General features: G+C 43.4%; 1 protein-coding gene across 1 annotated transcript in view; it reads left to right on the forward strand.

Moving 5' to 3' along the window:
• RAB7A (RAB7A, member RAS oncogene family) overlaps positions 1 to 23,694 on the forward strand; it is a 77,448-nt gene that overhangs the window by 33,748 nt on the left and 20,006 nt on the right. The gene's annotated exons all lie outside the window — the stretch shown is intronic.

Below are 23,694 nucleotides of genomic sequence, written 5' to 3' on the forward strand. Positions count from 1 at the left end.
TTAAAAAAAAAAAATGTACCAAGTATTTTCTTTGACAAAATGGGATGAAGTGAGAAATCAGTAACAGAAGGAAAACTGGAAACTTTGTGTAAATTAAGTAATGCCCTCTTCAAGAACCAGTGGTCAAGGGAGAAATCACAAGGGCAATTAGAAAAGAATAAAAGGATTAGAAACAATTTAACAGAAAGAAAATAAAACATTGTAAAACCTATGAGATGCCACAAAAGCAGTGTTAAAGGAGGAAATTTATAACTATGCCTTCATATAAAAATGCCTTCATTAAAAAAGAAGGAAGACCTCAAATCACCAGTCTTTTTACACCTTAACGAAGTAGAAAACAACAAACTCAAAGCTAGCAGAAAGAAGGAACTAATACAGTAGAGATAAATAAAATGGAAAAATTCAGCAAATCCGAAAGTTAGTTCTTGGAAAAGACTAACAAAATTGACAATCTCTTACCTAGATTGACTAGGCCCGAGATCAGAATCTCAAATTCATTTACCTTTCTTTGCTCAGTTCCTGGGACTGTACTCTTTCTGCTTTAGATGATGCCATCTCCCCAACCTTGAAAGTGATAGGATTTTTTATGTAGGGAACTCTGAAAATTTCTCACACACAAAACCCTTTTGGATCTGATAAACTCATTCAGCAAAGTTGCAGGATACAGAATCAACAAAAGTTCTGTTTCTCTAACATTAACAACGAACAATCTGAAAAGGAAATTAAGAAAGCAGTTATATTTACAATATCATGGAAAAGAAGAAAATAGGAGTAAATTAGGTAGGAGAAAGATGTGTATAGAAAGCTACAAAACACTACAAAAAGAAATTAAAGACTTTAATAAATGGAAAGGTAACTCTTGTTCATGGATTTAAAAACTTACTATTCTTAGGATCACAATACTCCCCAAAGTAAGAAATTCAATACAGTTCTTATTAAAATCTCAATGATGATTTCGCAGAAAATAGAAAAATCCATCCTAACATGGATATGGAAAATCATGGGATCCCCAGTAGCCAAAATAATCTTGAAAACACGCAGCCAAGTTGGAGGTCTCACACTTCCTGATTTCAAAATGTACTACAAAGCTACACCAGTGAAAACAGTGTGGTAACGGCAGAGGTTCATATTTGAACTGTTGGGGTTTTTCACCTTAGTATTCGCTTTTTTTTTTTTTTTTAACAGAGTCGTGCTCTGTCACCCACGCTGGAGTGCAGTGGCATGATCTCAGCTCACTGCAACCTCCACCTCCTGGGTTCAAGCGATTCTCTTGCTTCAGCTTCCCAAGTAGCTGGGACTACAGGCGTGTACCACCACGCCTGGCTTGTTTTTGTATTTTTTAGTAGTGACAGGGTTTTGCTGTATTGCCCAGGCTGGTCTTGAATCCCTGGCCTCAGGTGATTTGCTCACCCTCATCTCCCAAAGTGCTGAGATTGCAGGTGTGAACCACCACACCTGGCCCAGTCCCACTCTCGTACATCCATCACCACTGCCTATTTCCAGAACCTTTCCTCATGCCAACCAGAGACTATACAAATTAGACAGTTATTCTCCGTTTACTTCTCCCCCAGCCATACTTGATAGAACATGAATGTCAGCTAAGTGCTGTGAAGAACAGTAACACAGGGTGAGTGAAAGTGTGCCATTTTATGTAGGATGGTTGGGGAAAGATGGCATTTGAGCCACTGATGGTGTAGGAGAGGGAACAAGTGTGATATTGAGGCCAGGTGTGCTTAGCAGTTTGAAAGCAAAGCTAGAAGTACAGGAGAGGCAGAGGCATGAGATGAGTGTTTTATGTTTTATTTTTAAAATAAAATATTTTTATTTATTTTAAAAACACACTTTTTTTTTTGTTTGTTTGAGACCAAGTCTTGCTGTGTTGCCTAGGCTGGAGTAGAGTGGCATGATCTCAGCTCACTGCAACCTCTGCCTCCTGGGTTACAAGCGATTTCTCCTGCCTCATTCTCCTGAGTAACTGGGAATACAGGTGCCCACTACCATGCCCAGCTAATTTTTATATTTTTAGTAGAGATGGGGTTTTACCATGTTGGCCAGGCTGGTCTTAAACTCCTGACCTCACGTGATCCGTCTGCCTCAGCCTCCCAGAGTGCTGGGATTACAGGCATGAGCCACTGTGCCTGGCCTAAAAGCAATATTTTTAAGAAAATAGAGACAGGGTCTTGCTGTGTTGCTCAGGCTGGTCTCCAACTCCTGGGCATAAGCAGTCTTCCTGCCTCAGCCTCCTGAAGTGCTGGAATTACACTTGTGAACCACTGTACCCAGCCTATTTTATTTTTTATATTTTTAGAGTCAGGGTCTTGCTCTGTCATCCAGACTGGAGTACAGTGGTGCGATTGTAGCTCACTCTAACTTCAAAGTTCTGGGCTCAAGCCGTCTTCTCTCCTCGGTTTCCCAAATCACTGGGGTTATAGGTGTGAGCCACCACACCTGGCTAATTTTTAAATTTTTTTGTAGAGACAGCGTCTCACTGTATTGCTCAGGCTGGTTTTGAATTCCCAGACTCAAATGATCTTCCTGCCCTGGCCTGTCAAATCGCTGGGGTTACAGGTGTGAGCCACCACCCCAGCGTTTGGTTTTTTAATTCTGCTTGTTTTTGGTGACATTCATCAAGAATAAATGACTTTAAAACAACAACGAAAAATCTTTAGGGGTTTTTACTCTTGGACAAGCATGCTTCTGTCTCTGAGCATTAGTTTTCTCATTTATCAGATAAAAGAGTTTGTAGTAAATCAATAATGTTCTGGTTGTGGATAGAACTCTTGAGGGTTCCCTGAACATGATCCTTTGGTAGCATTGGATTGCTCTTGGCCATCCGAGGAATAGCTGTGTTTTATTTGTTTTTTACTTAAGATTTCACATATGCGTTCATTTGAAATGTTTCTGTTGCCACAAAGAAACAAAATCCCTGGCTCAGAGTTTTAAGGGGACTTACGGTTCTAATGCTACTCAGGCTTTGGTTAAGTAGTAAACAAACTACAGCTTGTTTTTAAGTTCAGTGAAGATCTTCAACCTACAGCCCCTCTGTTTTACAAATGAGTAAGATCCGTATCTTCTGTTCAAATTATTTTTCCAAAGAAAGCCAAATGCGTCATAAGCTGGTGTGGCTGTGAAATATGGTTTCAGTTAACATTGAGATTGTTGAGTAGCTACAGGGAAACTGAAAATTTACATTCTAAGGCAAATGTGTTAACCTAAGAGGAATAAAATTAAGTAGACTGTGTATTAGCTCCTCATGGTTTGGCAGGAATTCAGTGTTAATGGTGGAAAACCCGCAGGAGCTTAATGTGGTAGGTAAGGAAGGTTTATGTTAATTCCTTTGCCCGATTGTCCCAGTCGCTGTGCATTGCCATCTCAGGTCAGCTTCTAGCCAGGACTACCTAAAAGTTGTCTGAGGGAGGCTGTGCACTGGGTGATCTTGTGAGACAGGTGGACATCTATTGTGCCAAGATCTTGTGGGCCCAGTTTGAGAATGGGTTTTCCGTTTTAGTCACTTTACACCTCCTTTGCAGGAATGTAGCTTTTGAAATAGAAGCAGTGTTGCGAAACCTTTGACATTCTGTTCTTTAGCACTTCCTCCTCAGCCTGAAGATCTCAGCTTTTGCTTGGGCATTACAACACCCCATGGTACCTGAACCTCAAGTAAGCTCTATTAGGTTTTCATATCTGCCTGTGTATGATGGTGACTTTTTTTTTTTTTTTTTTCTGAGACAGAGTTTCACTCTTGTTGCCTAGGCTGGAGTGGAGTGGCACAATCTTGGCTCACCACAACCTCCACCCCCCGGGTTCAATCGATTTCTTCTGTCTCAGCCTCCTGAGTAGCTGGGATTATAGGCATGTACCACCACACCCAGCTAATTTTGTATTTTTAGTAGAGGTAGGGTTTCTCCATGTTGGTCAGGGTGGTCTCTTAACTCCCGACCTCAGGTGATCTGCCTGCCTCGGCCTCCCAAAGTGCTGGGATTGCAGGCGTGAGCCACCGTGCCCAGCCTCGATGATGACTTATGAGTCAATTTGACTGGGCCTCAGATGCCCAGATATTTGGTTAAACATTCTGGATGTGTCTGTGAGGGTGTTTCGGGATGAGATTTGGTAGACTGAGTGAAGGTGACTGCCTCCCCAGTGTGGGTAAGCCTCATCCACGGGAGACTGAATAGAGAAGGAGGCTGAGCAGGAGAGTGTTCCTTTCTCCACCTGACCGTGCTTGAGATGGGGCATAGGTGTTCTTTGCCCTCTGGTCTCGAGGCTCCGACTAGAGCTTAACACCGTCAGCTCTCCTGATTCTCAGACCTCCCGACTACAGGTCGTGGGACTTCTCAGCCTACATAATCCTGTGAGCCAATTCCTTGTAATAACTCTATGTGTAATCTATTGGTTCCGTTTATCTCTGGAGAGCCCAGATACTGCAGCAGTAATAGAGTCACTTTTTCCCAGAGATAGGTTTTATCTTGGAGGATTCTTATATTGATCCTTCCCATATCTCTGTTTCACAAACAGTTCCTGCAATGTAGAGTGCTAATAACAGGTTTGTGCGTACCCCTTAGATACACTGGGATGAGCAATAAGGTCAGTGCTGTCATTTAACTGTTGATTGTCAGGCCTTTGTGTGGAAGCAAGGAAATTCATCTAGCAAGCATAACAGAGGCAAAGCCTGGAAGTGTAAGGTGGATAGGTTTTCGGCTAGCAAGAGCTACAGAAAAACACTCAGCCTCTAACTTAAACTGAGTTATAAACATATGTAACTAGTGTAGACCTTGAAATCTTTTCTGGTTGAATCCTCTTTGTAGGGGTACCTAGGCAAAATCATGTCGTTTCACTGCCAGTCCCATAGCGACTTCAGTTAAGGTATAGACCTATATAAAGTGTTTTATCCCTTAAAAAGCATCATCACCCATTTGCCTGTGAAATCCTCCCTACAACCCCAAGAGGTGGAGAGGAAGCTTTTCTTACAGATTAGGATGGAAATTGTACAGATGCACGAATTTGTTTCTAAAGCTAAGTAGAAGCAAGAGCACCAAGGAGTCAGATTTTTCCAGCCCCCAAATCCTTGGCATAAGTGTATAAAAAGTAAGCACAGCTGTTCTTGGGGTTTCTTAGCCTGTTGCCTCCTCCCCATGTTAAAATTCTGGCCTTTATTCTTCGAAGTTAATCTCTGTACCCAGTTGAGGATTCAACATCTAGGTATCCTCTTTGGGAAGCGTTCTTTAAGCCCTCATATAATGGGTTAGATTCCTGATCATTTCTAACCCCTTAGTTTGTATTGAGAGTTTCTTTTGATTATGAAGTCATACATACTCATTGTTTCAAAACTTAAAATACAGCAAACCATAGTCAAAGTCCTCTATACCCCCCATCCCACTTGGAGGATGAAGTCTTGACTATTCCTATGACATCACACATATATTGCCATTTTCCTGTCTGCTTATCTAGGGTTTCCTTAAACCAAACTTGAAGTAGGGAGACTATCTTGGTCATCTTTGCATCTCTAGCAGTTGGGCTGGTGCAGGTGCTTGGCAAAAGGAATCTGTGCTAAGATCACCAGCCTCTGAACAGGCCTTATGTACCAAGGTCTGTGTCCAGATTGGCATGACCTCTGAGTTAACAGTCCTTTATTTAGATCTTCAGGACTGAATTATCTGCCACAGATAGATTTGCCTTCTGGAAAAAGGCACCTCTCCTCTAGAGCAGCAGCTGTCAGCCTATAAATCCTGTTTTGAAAATTGGAATTTTAGTTAAATTACAGGGACAGAGTGTGATTGTATATAACTTAATTAACATATTGAAATAGAGATGCGAATAAGACTACTTTAGGCATTACTGAAAAGCAACCAAGCATTTAATGTTTTTATTTTTATTTGTGCCTGCCAAACTGGCACCAGCCCCATCAAGATGTCTATGGTGCACTTAACTGTGCAGAAGGTGTGGAGCCTTTACATTTCCTCCCCCTGGACTTGGCACCATGTTTGCATGTTTTGCCAGTTATCTTAAAGTGGGATTTTAAATCTATTGTAAAACAAAAATACACTTTATGGTACTTAATGCCACTGAAATGTACACTTAAAAATGGTGAAAAGGGTAATTGTTATATATATTTTACCACAGTAATTTATATAGAAATACTTTCTATAACTTTATGCGAATAAATTTGAAAACCCGGAGGGGAAATTATGCTGGCAGTGTTGAGCTATGGGTCAGTTTGTTTTAGGCAACAGATAGACTTTCCTGTGTGAAGATTAAACATGAAAAAGGCTAAGGAGGAGGGACAAGGGAGAAGAAAAGTGGGAACTTTAAGGGTTCCTGCTAACTCTTCCCAAGGAATTGGAAGGAATGTTTACTAAATGTTCCATTCCCTTTTAAGCTTTCCTCCCCCAACACAGTTAACTAAGCAAACTGTTATTTATTCTTTATAATAAGATCCCTCACCGTCACAGTTTTTCTTAACCTCCTCAAGTCTTATCACCCCCTACTTCCCACCATGACCCCCAAAATGGAAGTGATTATGTGAAGACCTGAAGGGTTACTTAAATCTCAATGAGTATTGAGTGCCTTCTGGGAGTAGGGAGTGAGATGGGGTGAGAGTTACTGGTCAAACAAACCTGAAATACTTTGGAAGGTTTGGTTTGGGGCATTTCTAATTGTTGAAGTTACCTGGACCCCACTCCAGTGGGAGAGCCTGAGGGTGGAGATTAGAAGCAGAATCTGAAGCCGGTGCGGTGGCTCATGCCTGTAATCCCAGCACTTTGGGAGGCTGAGACGGGCGGATCACAAGGTCAGGAGATCGAGACCATCCTGGCGAACACGGTGAAACCCCGTCTCTACTAAAAATACAAAAAATCAGCTGGGCGCAGTGGCGGGCACCTGTAGTCCCCCTATTCAGGAGGCTGAGGCAGGAGAATGGCGTGAACCTGGGAGGCGGAGCTTGCAGTGAGCCTAGATCGCGCCACTGCACTCCAGCCTGGGGCACAGAGCGAGACTCCGTCTCAAAAAAAAAAAAAAAAAAGAAAAGAAAAAGAAGCAGAATCTGTTTAGCTAGATTAGGATCCAATGAGAACTTCTGCCCCAACTGTCCTGTTCAGAAAGCCACTCCTCCTCTAATATGGAATAGCTGTTGCAGTTGATTTTGAAAAAAAAGTCAAAAATATACAAAGCAAAGAGACTCAGTGTAAAAGATACACTCTCCTACCTACTTTCAACAGTTAGCCTTTTTCTGTATTTGCTTTATCTCTTCTTTCGATTAAGCTACTACAAAGTAAATTAGACGTCATGATACTTCACCTGTAAATGCTCTGAAGTCCTTTAATCTAGAATGTGGTCCCTCCTTTCCTTTTTCTGTCATTATCTTTACTTTTAGAAAGATCAAGCCAGTTATCCTAACAGAGTGTTCCACATTATAGGTTTCTCTCGGTGCATCTTTTGATGTTTAATGTATTTCTCCATCCCCACTCTTTCTTGTGAAGTGGAAGTTAGGTCTAAAGGCTTGAGTACATTCAGCTTTCGTATCTATATTATATATATGAATATAATATATATGTGAATATAATATATAATATATACAATATAATAGATACAATATAATATATAATATATACAATATATTATACACAAAATTATATTGTATATAATATATACAGTATTATATATTATATATACAGTATTATATATAATATTGTATATAATATATATTTTATATATATTTTTTGAGACGGAGTCTCACTCTGTCACCCAGGCTGGAGTGCAGTGGCGCGATCTTGGCGCACTGCAAACTCCACCTTCCGAGTTCACGCCATTCTCCTGCCTCAGCCTCCCAAATATCGGGACTGCACCTGGCTAATTTGTTTTTGGTAGTTTTAGTAGAGACGAGGTTTCACCATGTTAGCCAGGGTGGTCTCAATCTCCTGATCTCGTGATCCGCCCGCCTCAGCCTCCCAAAGTGCTGGGATTACAGGCGTGAGCCACTGCGCCCGGCCTAGCTTATATATTTTTAAAAAGAATACTTCACTAGGTACCTCATAATGTCTGATTGTTCCAATTAGAGACAGTAAGTTTAATCATGGTATTAAGGTAGTCACAGCCATATCACTGCATTGTAAAGATACTTTTCTTTGCCCTACACCCATTCTTGTGTGATTAGGAAGTGCTCTGTGGGGTAATACTTTGGCGCCATGTGGATCTTTAAGTTTCCCACCCATCTTTCACCTATGGTATCACTGATGATCGTTACCTGAATCCCTTCATTAAAGATTGCAAAATTATTTTTTATTTCAATCATTTTAAATATATTCCTTCTACTGACATTCACATGTTAGATTCCCCCCCTGCTTTTCAACTAATGCAGTTCCTACTTAAAAGACAGGATACATTGTTTTCCTCTACCTACCTGTTTTCAGAGTGAGGAGTTATTGTTAGAAGTATTTATTCATCTTTAATGAAATTGTTTTGTTCATCAGTTTATTTCAGGAGAGCAAGCAACAAGTGAGCAAAATAATCTGGGCCTGGCAGGATTACAGAGGTCAAAAGGGAGGACAGATGAGAAGCCGTGAGCTGTGCCACAGAGATGGCAGCCTTCTCCCTCCCATTTAGCTGGGTTGGAAATGAGCTAATGTGAAATGTGGAAATGTGACTCCTCTCTGTCCTTCCCCGGCTCCTCCCAGTCACCTCAGTGTGAGTGATGAGTAGTGCAGTGACAGCCTTGACCACATACCACATTTCTGTCCTGTAATAGCTTTGCTACCCACAACTTTCTCACTGTGCCAAAATCAGTGCCTGTCCAGTACCCTCGCCTTTTCTACCTCTCCTCTGCCAGCGATACTGTGTTTAAGTCGAGTGACCTTCCTGTCCTTCCTCACCATCCCTGCTTCTCACACTTACCCATATTCTTACTGAATCAACTTACCATTACTATTGCTAATTCAACTCAAGTAATACAATTAAACACCTCCTAAAATGAAGAAATCCCTTAAATCTTCAGTTAACCTCTTTGTCTTAGTTCCTTTGGGCTGTTGTCACAAAATATCTTAGACTGGATAATTTGTAAACAACAGAAGTTTATTGCCCACAGTTTGGAGGCTGAAAAAGTCCAAGATCAGGGCTCCAATAGATTCACTGTCTAGTGAGGGTCACACTTCTGGATGATTCCTTTTATGTGTCCTCACATGATGGAAGGGGCGAGGTGGCTCCCTGCAGCCACTTTCCTAAGGGCCCTAGTCCCATTCACAAGGTCCCTACCCTTCCTGACTTAATCACTCCCCTAAAGGCCGTACCCCCTCTTTTGTTTTTTTGAGATGGAGTTTCTCTCTTGTCGCCCAGGTTGGAGTGCAATGGCGCAATTTTGGCTCACTGCAACCTCCACCTCCCAGGTTAAAGTGATTCTCCTACCTCAGCCTCCTGAGTAGCTGGGATTACAGGCGCGTGCCACCACTCTGGGCTAATTTTTGTTATTTTTAGTAGAGACGGAGTTCCACCATGTTGACCAGGCTGGTGTCAAACTCCTGACCTCAGGTGATTCACCTGCCTCAGCCTCCCAGAGTGCTGAGATTATAGGTATGAGCCACTGCACCTGGCCAGGCCTCACCTCTTAATACTCTCACCTTGGGCCTTAGGCTCCAACATACAAATTTTGCAGGGACATTAACATTCAGACCAGAGCAACTCCTCAGGTGGCTGAGACAGGAGAATCCCTTGAACTTGGGAAGCAGAGGTTGCAGTGAGCCAAGATCGCACCACTGCACTCCAGCCTGGGTGACAGAGCAAGACTCCATCTCAAAAACAAAACCCATGGTTGCGATCCTAAAACCGGAGGGTTGGCTTTCCATTATCTTGTTTTGGCAATTTCTAGCCATCTTTCTTTTCCCAGTGTTCAGTATAATCAGCAGTCTTCCTGAGCATTTGGGAGCATATCCTTCTGGTTACTACAATGAGGACCATGATCTCAAGTTCCTTAAGCATCTTTGAATGGGACAAAATAGAATCTGGCCTGCTACCTTGCACATAACTAGCTGTGGAGCCTTAGACAAGTTGTGTAAATCTTGAATTCTCAGGGAGAGACTGCCATTTGAGCCCTAGCTGAATGGACAAACACTGCACATGCCAGAACCATTTTCCCTCATGGTTCATCCAGGCTGATGCCCACACGGATAGAAATGCTTGCTGTCTTCCTCCCTGTGCCCTTTTCCCAGCCTCACAAGCAGCGTGCGAGGTTACCTTTGATAGTGCCACATAGGCTCCATGGGCTAGCTCTAAGGGACAGCACTGTATTCATTGCTCAAAGGCCTGCTGTGACCAGTAGTAACAGCAAAAGTGACTGTACCTTCTGATACTTAGACACCCCTTCTTGTGACACACATCAGCATGCCTCTGTTGTCCATGGTGGGCTCTAGTAAGATGCAGGGCTGTCAGCAGAATTTACTGAAACCTGGAAATAGGGGGATGGGGGAAGTGCCCAGGCATTTTTTGTGTCTTGTATAATCTCTTGAGATTTTGTTTACTCTCTTCAACTGTTTATTACCAAAGTATCACAGGTCACCAGCGTGAGGAAGTATGTCTATACCTTTTAAGTAAGAATCCAGGTAACATTTATTGTTGTTGGTACTTCAGAGAATACTCCTTGGCCAGAATTGTCAGCCCGTTTTTTCCTGCTTAGTGGTACCTATGAGGTTTCATAATGGGCAAGAGGCTCAAAGTCTTCATTTGAATAAGAGAGTGTCTTGTGCTAACAATCTGCAGCCCTCAGTGGAACCTAAAAGAAGGCACTCTCACAGAGGCAGTGACCCAAAAATGTATATCTAAACAGAGACAGACTGGCATTCCCCATCGTCTCTTCCTTGGCCTCTGGGCGTGTCCACTGTCCTGCACCATTGTTTACCAAGCCCTTGCACCACAGGTGCTACTGGGATTAGGAAGTTGGGGATGAAGGAGAGAATACCTTCAAGGAGAATTTCTCCCCGCCCCCGCAACACACACCTCCCACCTGCCCTGTCCTCCTCCTGCCCTACCCCCACTTGGATGAAAGGCAGAGACACAGGTAATCATGATTCAAGTATGATTTTTTTTTTCTTTTTTTTTCTTTTGGAGACGGAGTCTTACTCTGTCGCCGAGGCTGGAGTGCAGTGGCGCGATCTCGGCTCACTGCAAGCTCCGCCTCCCGGGTTCACACCATTCTGCTGCCTCACCCTCCCCAGCAGCTGGGACTACAGGCGCAGGCCACCACGCTCGGCTAATTTTTGTATTTTTAGTAGAGATGGGGTTTCACCGTGTTAGCCAGGATAGTCTCGATCTCCTGACCTTGTGATCCACCCGCCTCGGCCTCCCAAAGTGCTGGGATTACAGGCATGAGCCACTACGCCTGGCCTCAAGTATGATTTTTAAAAAGGTGTCTGGGCCCCAGATGCTCTTGGGTTTGAGGGAGATGAGCAGGTTCCTGGGCAGAAAGGGCATTACATTAGGGTGTCAGGTAGGACCCTGTGGGAGGAATGGCAAGCCCACTTGAGACAAGCCGTGTGATGGCTGGGAACGAGGTGTATTCTGGAGAAGGACTGGAAGGGTAGACTAGATATCTCCCTCACCTGGCTGCTTTTATGTGCCCGCTCAGGTCTCTAGCCTTGGTGGATCTATGTCTTCAGGCCCTGTTCCTGCATCCCAGCTGTTTCATTGGCCTGCCAAGATAACTTACTGCGCCACCCCCCTGATGCTTAGCTGCTCTCTGTACCTGACCCATCAATCTTGCTCTTTCTCATTTCAGTCATTTAACATTTTCTAGCATGCTTTCTAGGAACTTCTTTGAAGCTTGTTAAGGGATTGATAACCAGTAAATGTTTTGACCAGTTATTTTTAACATGCCGAACACTTCTTTTTAGGGGTTGCACATTCAGCTGTTTAGTCTTGCCTTTGAAAACATTCAATATTTCTGCTGGTGTACTTTGCCATGATTATGTCATCTGGGCCTCCAGACAGCAGACCTCTAGATGGCAGGTCTAGCCATCTCTTCTCTTTTGCTTTCCATGTCTGGTGAATGCATGTAACATTCCCAATTTAGCACAGGCATCTAGATAGACTTCAGCCATAAAATCTAGCACAAATTAATATTCCCTCAGTTAACAATGAAGCTTAAATATAACTAAATACCACCGTATCTTTAAAAATAGATTTGGTTGAGAGTCATCTCAAACAGCATGTCTAAAATCAAACACAATTCCACCCCAAGAAACACCTCACTGTTTTTCAGACTTCCCTGATCTAAGAAATCCTCTTGGTCCCATGAGACATAAACCCAGGCGACTTCCTTGGCGTTTTCCCGCATTTCCCATACCCATCCCAATCCAATCCATCACTAGGTGCCATCCACCTTTACTTTGTCCCCATTCCCTTCTGCTTTCACACTGGTCTAATGCAGTCCTCTCTTGCCTGAAGGTGGCAGCAGCATCCTCACTGTCCGCCGCAGGGTCTCCTCCCCTCCCCACTGCGGACGCTGGCTCTGCAGGATGAACACTGCTGCTTAGAAATCTCTACAAGTCAGGCTTCTCATTACTGTGTGGTTTCGGGACCTTAGTACAGCCCACTGTGTCCTGTGTGATCTGACCCAGGCACCTCATTTTCATATGTTCTTTAAGGAAGATTGTTTGCTCCCTTTTCGCCCTTCACATCCAGGTTCAATTCTTCTCAGAGGAATCCTTCCCTAATTTTCCCAACTAAGGTAATTACCCTTAAAGTAAACTTAACATGTCTTGATCACAGTAGTAGTTTACTTTTTGCATTTGGTATGATTTCTTCTTATAGTCTCGTATCTACTTCTGCCCTTGGTATATGTTTGATTAATATAGTAAGATTAATAACACAATGATTAGTAGTCCTGGGGCTTAAGAGTTCTACTCATGGCATAATTTTTTGTTTGTTTGTTTTTTTGAGACAGTCTTGCTCTGTCGCCCAGGCTGGAGTGCAGTGATGCAATCCCAGCTCACTGAAACCTCCACCTCCTAGGTTCTAGTGATTCTTCTGTCTCAGCCTCCCTGGTAGCTGGGATTACCAAATACTGGAGTGGAACTTCTTAACTCTGTAGAAGAGAGAACAGAATTAAATTTTTGCATCTGGGCACAGTGGTGCATACCTATAGTACCAGCCACTCAGGAGGCTGAGGCAGGAGGATCACTTGAGTCACAGGAATTCTGGGTTTTAGTGCATTATGCCAATTGGGTATCTGCTTTAACTTCAGCATTAGTGCAGTGACCCCTCAGAAGCAGGGGACCACCAGGTTACCCAAGGAGGGTGAACCGGCCCGGGTAGCAAATAGAGCAGATCAAATAACTCTCCTATGCTGATCAGTAGTGGGATTGCACCTGTAAAAAGCCACTGCACTGCAGCCTGGACAACATAGTGAAACCCGTCTCTTGAAAATAAAAAAAATTAAGAGAATATTTTAGGCTGGGCACGGTGGCTTACGCCTGTAATCCCAGCACTTTAGGAGGCTGAGCCGGGCAGATCACTTGAATTTAGGAGTTCTAGACCAGCCTGGCCAAAATGGTGAAACCCCCTCTCTACTAAAAATACAGGCGGGGCGTGATGACTCACACTTGTAATCCCAGCACTTTGGGAGGCGAGGCGGGCGGATTACAAGGTCAGGAGATCGAGACCATCCTGGCTAACACGGTGAAACACTGTCTGTACTAAAAATACAGAAAAAATTAGCTGGGTATGGTGGTGGGCACCTGTAGTCCCCACTACTTGGGAGGCTGAGGCAGGAGAATGGCATGAATCTGGAGGTGGAGCTTGCAGTGAGCCAAGATCACACCACTGCACTCCAGCCTGGGCGACAGAGTGAGACTCCATCAAAAAAAAAAAAAAAGGCATGGTGGCCCGTGCCTGTAGTCCTAGCTACTCGGGAAACTGAGGCAGAATTGCCTGAACCCTGGAGGGGGAAGTTGCAGTGAACCTAGATTGCGCCACTGTACTCCAGCCTGAGACAGAGCAAGACTGTCTCAAAAAAAAAAAAAAAAAAAAAAGTGTTTAAAGATATTTGGTCAGCTCCTTGATGTGCTTCTCTCACTAGATATTTTAATTGTAATGAAAGTGTTTATCCTGCCCCCCTAGATCCTTAATGTTTCTTTTCGAAGGCTTCTCTCTTTTCCTACTGGGTTTCCTCCTAGAGGTGGTAATTCTAAATGGAACAACAGACTGATAGCCTACTTCCTGAGTGCCCCCAAATGACTTCATTATTCCACAAAAATGGCTTGGCCAGAGCTGTCCACTCATCGCCTTCCTTGTCAGACTACTGGTCTTTCTATTCCTGCCCCCTCCCCAGAATGAGTCTTTTTAGAAACCAAGTGACTGCTGATGAGTTTCTTTTTTTTTCGTCTGTTAGATGAGGATTCTTATTGTATCCGTATAGGCTTGGTTTGTTGGAAGAGTAAACAAATTGCCCCAGTAGAGTCTGTAGTATAGTGCCTGGCACAAAGCGCATTCAGTAATGATGTCTTGCTGTTTCAGGGGCTCTTATTCAGGCCCTAATTTGATTCCTCAGTTTGGGAAGTTGAAAAGAGTCTGCCTACAACAGACACTGCTATTCTGCCTGATGTCCAGTGCAATAGTATTATGTGACTTTCGATGCCTCATTTTCATCTGCTGTCCTCATTTTCACCGTAGCAGTCCTTTGCCCTTCCCCTCGGTCTCTCCTCATGACCTTCTCTAAAACTTTATGAGCAAATATTGCTTGCCTACTTCACTCTGAGCCTTGAAGTCTATCAGTTTTGAGGGCAGGATGACTGCTGGGTCTTCTCTCATGGTCATATACAGAGCATGAAGTCTTGGAAGAAAATGAGATGGAGAGAGACATTTACCCATGTTCCGTGCTGGTGAAAGTGTGGAATGTTACTTTGGAATCTGCTCAGAAGCCTGATACTTCCAAACTCTGTATCCCTATGATGCTTCCGTCCCAGTGCTATATTTAGATATGTGCAGTAAGTCACATTCTAGTAGGCAGGGTAGGCAAAGACCATCAGCAGACTGAGAAGCACATGGATGAAATGTATTCTACTAATCCAAGAAATGCTGAGTGATTAAAACATTTGTGAGTCTGATCAGATTATGCTTACAGTCTACATGTAGGTTCATCTCATCATAATTTTAAAACAATGCATACTTAGCAGCAAGGGAAAATTTGAGATTATCCATGTGCTGAATATCGTGCAACCTTAACAACATGGTAACATATTTAATGTAGAAAAAATAAGATGCAAAGTTATACATGATATATATAACCTCAACTATTTGAAGGAAAACTGGAAAGACATACACTCTAATACTAATAGCAATTGCTTCTGGGAGATGGAATTGTCAGTAGCTTTTTGTCTTCATTCTTTAGTACCTTCCTGAGTTTTCTACAATTTGATACCATAATTAGGGTGGTAACAGTGCAAGGGAGCAGAAGAGCCAACTGTGGTTAGGACCCAGCTGTTGTAGGCAGGCAACTTGGAAACACCAAGCAACTAAAAATGTTAACAAGCTATAGAACATTAATTGGTTTAACTGCCATGGCTTTGTTGAACCTTTAGCATTTGTTCAGATATCTAATGCTATTGCAGTTTTGGATCAGGCACAACATGTAAATCAGAACAGTAGCTGTAAACTCTTCACATCAGTGGTTTCCAAACTTGGTGTGTATGCCTGAATTGCCATAAAAGACTTGTTAAAAGTCCCAGCCCTCACGAGCCAGAATCCTTTGGGTGAGAGCTGGTATTGCAAAATGGCATGGTAGGACTTGGACTGACACTCCTGTTAATTCCAGCTCAGCCACTTAGTTGCTGTCTGACCGTGGATGTGATAAACACCTGGTTCAGTTTCATCTCCTGCATTTTATACTGTTGTTTTGATGACTTTGCAGATATAGTAATCCTGTTTGTCTGCAGTCAGTCGTGGTCTGAAAATGTTAAATGGAAAATTCTAGAAATACTGTTCTTAAGTTGAGACAGAGGGTTGTTCTGTCACCCAGGCTGAAGGGCAGTGGAGCGATCATAGCTCACTGGAGCCTTAAACTCCTGAGCTCAAGCCATCTTCCCACCTCGGCCTGCCGAGTAGCTGGGACTCACAGGAGTGTACCACCATGCCCAGGTAATGTATTAAATATTTGGTAGAGACTGGGTTTCAATATGTTGCACAGGTTGGTCTCAAACTCCTGGCCTTAAGCAGTCTTCCTGCCTCAGCCTCCCAAAGTTCTGGGATTATAGGCATGAGCTACTGTACCCTGCCATAATTTTTAAATTGCGTGCTGTTTGGATTAACTTGATGAAAGCTTGTGCTATCCTACCCAGGAAGTGAATCATCGCTTTGTCCAGGGTTTCTACACCATAGATGCTACCTGCCCGTTAGTCACTTAGTAGCTGTCTTGGTTATCAAGTCGATGTTGCAATGCTTGTGTTCAAGTAACTCATATTTGACTTAATAATGGTCCCAAAGCACAAGATGCTAGCAATTCGGTTATGCCAAAGAGAAACTCTTGAAGTGAAAAGGTAAAAATTGTTGACTTAATAAGGAAAGTGAAAAAATCGTATGCTGAGGTTGCTAAAATCTGTGAGAACATATTTTCTATCCTTGAAATTGTGAAGAAGGAAAAAGAAAGTCATGCTAGTTTTGCTGTGGCACCTCACACTGCAAAAGGTAAAACGCACAGTGTATGATGAGTGCTTACTTACAATGGAAAAGGCATTAAATTTGTAGGTGGAAGACATGAACATCATCAATGTGTCCTGAAGGATGACAAGTTTGGTACTTGCTGTGTTTCAGGCATTCGCTGGGGATCTTGGGGCCTATCCCCCCATGGATAAGTGGGGACTACTATACTTTGCTTTCAATTCCTGGGTACTGCAACACCATAAAGCCTTCACCTCCACGTGAGCTATTATTCTACCTGCAAGATTTCAGACTTTTGAATTGCTAACTGACCCCCAACTTCCTAGCCCTTCCCTGCTGTCCTCATTTTCACCATAGCGGCCTTTGCCCTTCTCCTAAGTACCCCTGTGCGTTCCTGGTTAACCTCTTTCTGACCACTGACCTCTGCTCGCCCCAACCTTTGGACAATATTTTTCTTGATCTTTTTATCTGCTAGTGTTTCCTTATTGTGTCTGCTCGTGTGGCCATTTGGCTTCTCTGTGGCATAAATGAAGAAGGTGGTGACTGCAGGCGAATAAAGGAAGATGCCAGCTTTTGATTTGTTATGAGAAACATTGTACTTGAAGGAAAGAATTGTTTCATCGTTCAGATACTGGTACAAATATTGGTAGTTTCGCTCTGAGAAGCTTCTTCTGATGCACACCGGTGAGGTTTGGTTTGGTGGCAAAAGGAAAGGTGTTCTGAATATACCTTTTTCTAGAAAGTTTTTAGAGGATGTTAATATATACATGGATTAATAATGGAAGTTATCTAAAATGCTTTCCTTGAAGGCCCAGGTCTCAGAGACCTTGTGTAACTCTTTCTTCCTTTCTACTCTGCGGGCTCATAATTCTCCTGTGAGAGGAAGTAGTCATTGCTTTAGAGAACTGTTTTCCAGTTAGAAATTTCAAACTTTGTAGCCGGTTTTTTTTTTTTTTTTTTTTGAGACTTCATTTTGCTCTGTTGCCCAGGCTGGAGTATAGTGGTGCGATCTCAGCTCACCGCAGCCTCTGCCTCCTGGTTCAAGCGATTCTCCTGCCTCAGCCTCCCGAGTAGCTGGTATTACAGGTGTGTGCACTACACCCAGCTAATTTTTACATTTTCAGTAAAGATGGGGTTTTACCATGTTGGCCAGGCTGGTCTCAAACTCTTGACCTCAAGTGATCTGCCCGCCTCAGCCTCTCGGAGTGCTGGGATTACAGGCATGAGTCACCATGCCTGGCCACAGCCTTTTACAAAATAATTTCAATCTTCAGAAATCCATGAAGATGGAAATAGAAATTGATAACAGAAGCAGAAATTGCTGGTGGACATTTTGAAGCTAACTCTGCTTGGGCAGTTTCTTGTAGCAAAAGTTGCATTTAGTGTGTTTTGTTCCTGGCTTTTCTTTTTTTGAGATGGAGTTTCGCTCTTATTGCCCAGGCTAGAGTGCAGTGGTGCGATCTCAGCTCAGTGCGGCCTTCACCTCCCAGGTTCAAGCGATTCTCCTGCCTCAGCCTCCCGAGTAACTGAGATTACAAGCACATGCCACCTTGCCCAGCTTAATTTTTGTATTTTTAGTATAGATGAGGTTTCACCATGTTGGCCAGGATGGATTTCTCAATCTCTTGACCTTGTGATCCACCTTCCTCAGCTTCCCAAAATGCTAGGATTACAGGTGTGAGCCACCGCGCCTGGCTCTTTTCTAACAAGTGTCCCTTTTTTTTTTTTTTTTGAGACAGTCTCTCGCTCTGTCGCCCAGGCTGGAGTGCAGTGGCATGATCTCAGCTCACTGCAAGCTCCGCCTCCTGAGTTCACGCCATTCTCCTGCCTCAGCCTCCCGAGTAGCTGGGACTACAGGCGCCCGCCACCACGCCCGGCTAATTTTTTGTATTTTTAGTAGAGACGGGGTTTCACTGTGTTAGCCAGGATGGTCTCGATCTCCTGACCTCGTGATCCGCCCGTCTCGGCCTCCCAAAGTGCTGGAATTACAGGCGTGAGCCACCGCACCTGGCCAAGTGTCCCATTCTTGATTGGAGAACATTAAGTACAAAAATACACCTTTTAACTTTTGCCAGTTTAAAGCCATCAATGTCCTGGTGAAAGAAGATGTGGAATTCTTAGGATTGGCTGTTTAGTACCATTTGCAATAACACTGAAATGCTTAGCAAGCCCTGAGTGAAGATGAAAACCTGCATTTAAGTGTAATTTGTCTTGCATGATGAATGGAGATTTTTGTCATCAGAAATTTATTTGAAAAAATCAACAGATTAATGTTTTTCTCCAAAGTGGAGGTGGCTGTTTGAGTGTAAAGGTAATGTGCTCCTCTGAGAGTCACAGTTAAGTATAAGGAAACAAAAACCTTTGTAATCCCACCACATGGAACAACTTGCTAATATTTGTGTGTATTCCTTTCTGCTTCATGTGTAACCATTTTTACATTCAAATCTTTACTCCTTTGGGACTCTCTTGGAAGAGGAGATGTAGAGATCTTAATTCTCACCAAAATTTTTCTGACTCTTACCATTTAGTGAATTGTTCATCTTTTTGCCTCTGAATTTTATAATGCCGTATTTGTCAAAATTGTTCCATTTCTGGTGCCCCTTTCCTTGATCGGTTTAGTCCTATTCCAGCACCCCACTGTTAATACTGTATTTTTATAGCATACTTTCTAAGACTGTAAAGGCAAGTCTCTTGTCATTAGTGTTTTAGGGGAAGGGACATTTCTTGTGTATTTATTTATTTTTATGAATAAAAATGGAATTGTTTAATTAAATTCTCCCCAGCCTCCCCTCCTCACCTCAAAAAAAAAAAAAAAAAAAAAAACTGGCTTGTTTAAATAGGAGAGAATGCTAGACTGTTTATTCAGATTGTTTTTTCTCTGTAAAATTATCATTTTTCTCGTTTAGGTTCTGTACTCCTGCTAACCACTGTAATAGTGATTGTTGTGTAAATTGGAAAAATCTTTCAGGAAAGTGAATTAGCAAAAATCATGAAAACTTTGCTTTTTTTTTTTTTTTTTTAAAGACAGTTTTGCTCTTGTTGCCCAGGCTGGAGTGCAGTAGTGTGATCTTAGCTCACTGAAACGTCCGCCTCCTGAGTTCAAGCGATTCTCTTGACTCAGCCTTTCTAGTAGCTGGGATTAGACGCCCACCACCACGACAGCTAATTTTTTGTATTTTTGGTAGAGACAGTGTTTTACCATGTTGGCCAGGCTGGTCTCGAACTCCTGGCCTCTGGTGATCCACCCTCTTCAGCCTCCCAAAGTGCTGGGATTATAGGCATGAGCCACCGCGCCTGGCCAAAACTTTGCTTTTGACTCAGTAATCCCATCCCTAAACGGTATCCATGAGTTACAATTGACAAAATCCTTTCCTTGCATGAGAATTTGACCTTTGTTTTACTTTCTAGCTCTGTTTCCCTGGGAGCTAGATAAGGCAGAATGTCACATTTGTTGCTGGGCATGGTCCTTATGGTAAAATATCCTCTGATTGGTAAATTACATTTGGACAGGAAAGAGCCATGGATACCTGATGGGCCACCAGACTTTTGTTTCATGGAACACAGTGACTCTTCTGGGGATGTCCTTATAGGGAGCCTAAGGAGCTGTCAAAAGAGATACTGGCACCCCCAAGATTGAGCGTTCTAAGTCAAGGTATTGAGTCAACACAGTCTCCCTGTGCCTGAGCCATCTTGTGTATGGACTCTTGCAAGAACTGCTGCTGCTGACCTGCCACTGCCCTGCCTGCCAGCTGTGTCTCTGTCCCCGTCCTTCTCAGTGGACTTGTGCCAAATATGGCCTATGATAGTCTTATGAGTCGGAATCTAGGAAGATCTACCCACCCCTCAACCCCCACATAGGTGTTGCTTTATCTCAAGGAAGTAATCCCACAGATTACAGCATTTTTTCCAAATTTTTGTTATATTAATAAATAAAGAGCAGGAATGGCTATTTAAATGCTTAATTCACTCAGAGAGGTATTAGACATTAAGATGTAAGGTGGCCTGATGGTCACTGCTTTGTGACACATGTGGGTAGAGACTCAAAGGGAAGGAAACAAACATGAATTCTGTCATGTGGGAGTGTGGAGGTTGAAGTGTGTTTCCTGTTTCTTTTCTTTTTAATATTATTAAACAACATTGGTACACTAGTGAAACATATTAACAAAGCAAGTTGTGCAAGTCCCTTTTCCCATTCTCAAAATCAGTCACTTTCATAAATATTCTCCAAATATCTTTGCAGATCCTTTTATCATCTTTTTATCTCTTTTCTTTTTGAAACAGAGTCTTGCTCTGTCGCCCAGGCTGGAGTGCAGTGGCGTGATCTCGGCTCACTGCAACCTCTGCCTCCTGGATTTAACCGATTCTCCTGCCTCAGCCTCCCGAATAGCTGGGACTACAGGTGCACACCACCATGCCTGGTTATTTTTTTTGTGTGTATTTAGTGGAGACGGAGTTTCACTATATTGGCCAGGCTGGTCTTGAACTACTGACCTCAAGTGATCCACCTGCCTCAGCCTCCCAAAGTGCTAGCATTACAGGTATGAACCACCATACCCAGCCTTTTTTTCCCTTCCCCACCAGTCACTGCAACCTCTGCCTTCTGGGTTCAAGCGATTTTCCTGCCTCAGTCTCCGGAGTAGCTGGAATTACAGGTGCGCGCCCAGCTAATTTTTTTTTTTTTTTTTTTTTTTTTGGAACAGAGCCTCACACTGTCACCCAGGCTGGAGTGCAGTGGCATGATCTCGGCTCGTTGCAACCTCTGCCTCTTGGGTTCAAACGATTCTCCTGCCTCAGCCCCCTGAGTAGCTGGAATTATAGGCATGTGCCACCATGCCCAGCTAATTTTGTTTTGTTTTTTGTTCTTTTGAGACAGAGTCTCACTCTGTTGCCTAGGCAGGAGTGCAGTAGTGTGATCTCGTCTCACTGCAACCTCTGCCTCCCGAGTTCAAGTGATTCTCCTGCCTCAGCCTCCCGAGTAGCTGAGACTACAGGCGCGTGCCACCACGCCCAGCTGATTTTTCATATTTTTAGTAGAAACGGGGTTTCACCATGTTAGCCAGACTGGTCTTGATCTCCTGATGTTGTGATCCGCCCACCTCGGCGTCCCAAAGTGCTGGGATTACAGGCGTGAGCCACCACGCCTAGCCTTTTCTATTTTTAGTAGAGACAGGGTTTCACCATGTTGGCCAGGCTGGTCTCGAACTCTGACCTCATGATTCGCCTGCCTTGGCCTCCCCTTCTTTCGATTTGAAACTTACCACCACTCTCATCGTCTGATCTCTATCTTGAAATGTGATACCAGACTTTAGAGTGTGACATTTAAGCTTTGACCAGTCAAAGCAGTCCCTGGGGAGAAAGGGGAATACTGGGGCTCCACGTATAATGAATAGTTTGGGGTATACCTCTTGGTGCTGATTATCATGGAAGACAGAACTTCAAGTCATCTTATACTGCCCCTAACTAGCACTAGTAAGAACTTTCTAGATAAATGCTGGTGGGCTGAGATACAGTGTCTTCACAGTCTAGCCATGGGCATGAGGCTTTTGGCAGAGAAACAGCTTGACCCTTTGCGTAGGTCATGGGACCTGGGGTATTTGCCTAGCAAACCATCCTCTAGTCTGGCTCCTATTCCCATACTGTTCTTGTAGCCAGAAACAGACTCTGAAGCCATCGAGGATGGTCACTTTCAAGAGCGTAGGCCTTGTTACCAAATCCTGCCCTGTAGGACAGTAGTCAGGTCTGATACTTCCTTTTAGTTAGTGGTCTTGGGTGTAATACCACCTGTTGAGAAAAAGAACAATTGACAGCCAAGCATCTGGAAAGAGGGGGATAGCTGGATAACCTTGCCTAGGAGCTGTGACCTGTTGCTTCTCTCACTGTCTTCTGGACTCTGTGTTCTGTTACTCATATCTGTATTTGGCATACCTTAAGATGGTAGTAGCCAGTATTTACTAATCATCTACTGTTTTCTAGTCACTGTCCTGAGCATTTTATTCATTCAGTCTTCACAGCCTTCTTAGGACATAAGAGCTATCATCTCTATATTCCCTATTCCAGCAGAGAAATTAAATGACTGGCTCAAGGTCATATAGCTAAAAAAATAAGCGGCAAAACCAGAATAGAAATTCCTGTGGCCTGGGTTCGTATCTGCTGCTTAAGTCACTCCTACTGTAGGCACTGCTGTCAGCCTTGCCTTCAAAAGTTAGGTGGTTAAAGAGGAAACTAACAAGTAGTTCTTCTGAGTCCCATTCATTTTCTGGAAGTCACTGAGTCAGACCCTGGCAAATGAGAGGCAATTATGGCAGGAGTCCTGTCTTGATGAGTAGATAGACCATGCTGTGGCAAGTCTTGGAAGACAGTTGAGCAGAGATCAGTCATTTTTCACATCTTCTGGTCATGAGTAGACAAGGATGCCTGAAAGATTTTCTGGAGAAGGGTAGTCCCTAGAGCTGCAGAATCAAGTATTATTCAGACAGTACCCAACATTTAATAAATTTCAGCCGGGCGCAGTGGCTCAAGCCTGTAATCCCAGCACTTTGGGAGGCCGAGACGGGCGGATCACGAGGTCAGGAGATCGAGACCATCCTGGCTAACACGGTGAAACCCCGTCTCTATTAAAAAATACAAAAACCTAGCTGGGTGAGGTGGCGGGCGCCTGTAGTCCCAGCTACTCCGGAGGCTGAGGCAGGAGAATGGCATGAACCCGGGAGACGGAGCTTGCAGTGAGCCGAGATCTGGCCACTGCACTCCAGTCTGGGTGACAGAGCAAGACTCCGTCTCAAAAAAAAAAAATTTCTACTTGTTGTTGAGCATGCAATGAGGAATAAAACTGTCTTCATGGAGGTTATTAGAAAAGGGAGAAAACAGATTAACATAGTACATAAAAATGTAAATTAGTGGTAAGTGCTCTGAAGAAAAAGCAAGCAGAGTAATGGGATAGAGAGCAAATGAGGGGTTATGCTGCTTTAGATAAAGCGGTCATTTCTTTGAGAAAGTGATACTGAAGCAGTGACCTGAATGAAGCAAGGACCAAGCTGTTGAGTAAGTTGGAGCATTGGTTCA

Source organism: Chlorocebus sabaeus, chromosome 22 (assembly GCF_047675955.1).
Source record: "Chlorocebus sabaeus isolate Y175 chromosome 22, mChlSab1.0.hap1, whole genome shotgun sequence".
Taxonomy (NCBI): Eukaryota; Metazoa; Chordata; class Mammalia; order Primates; family Cercopithecidae; genus Chlorocebus; species Chlorocebus sabaeus.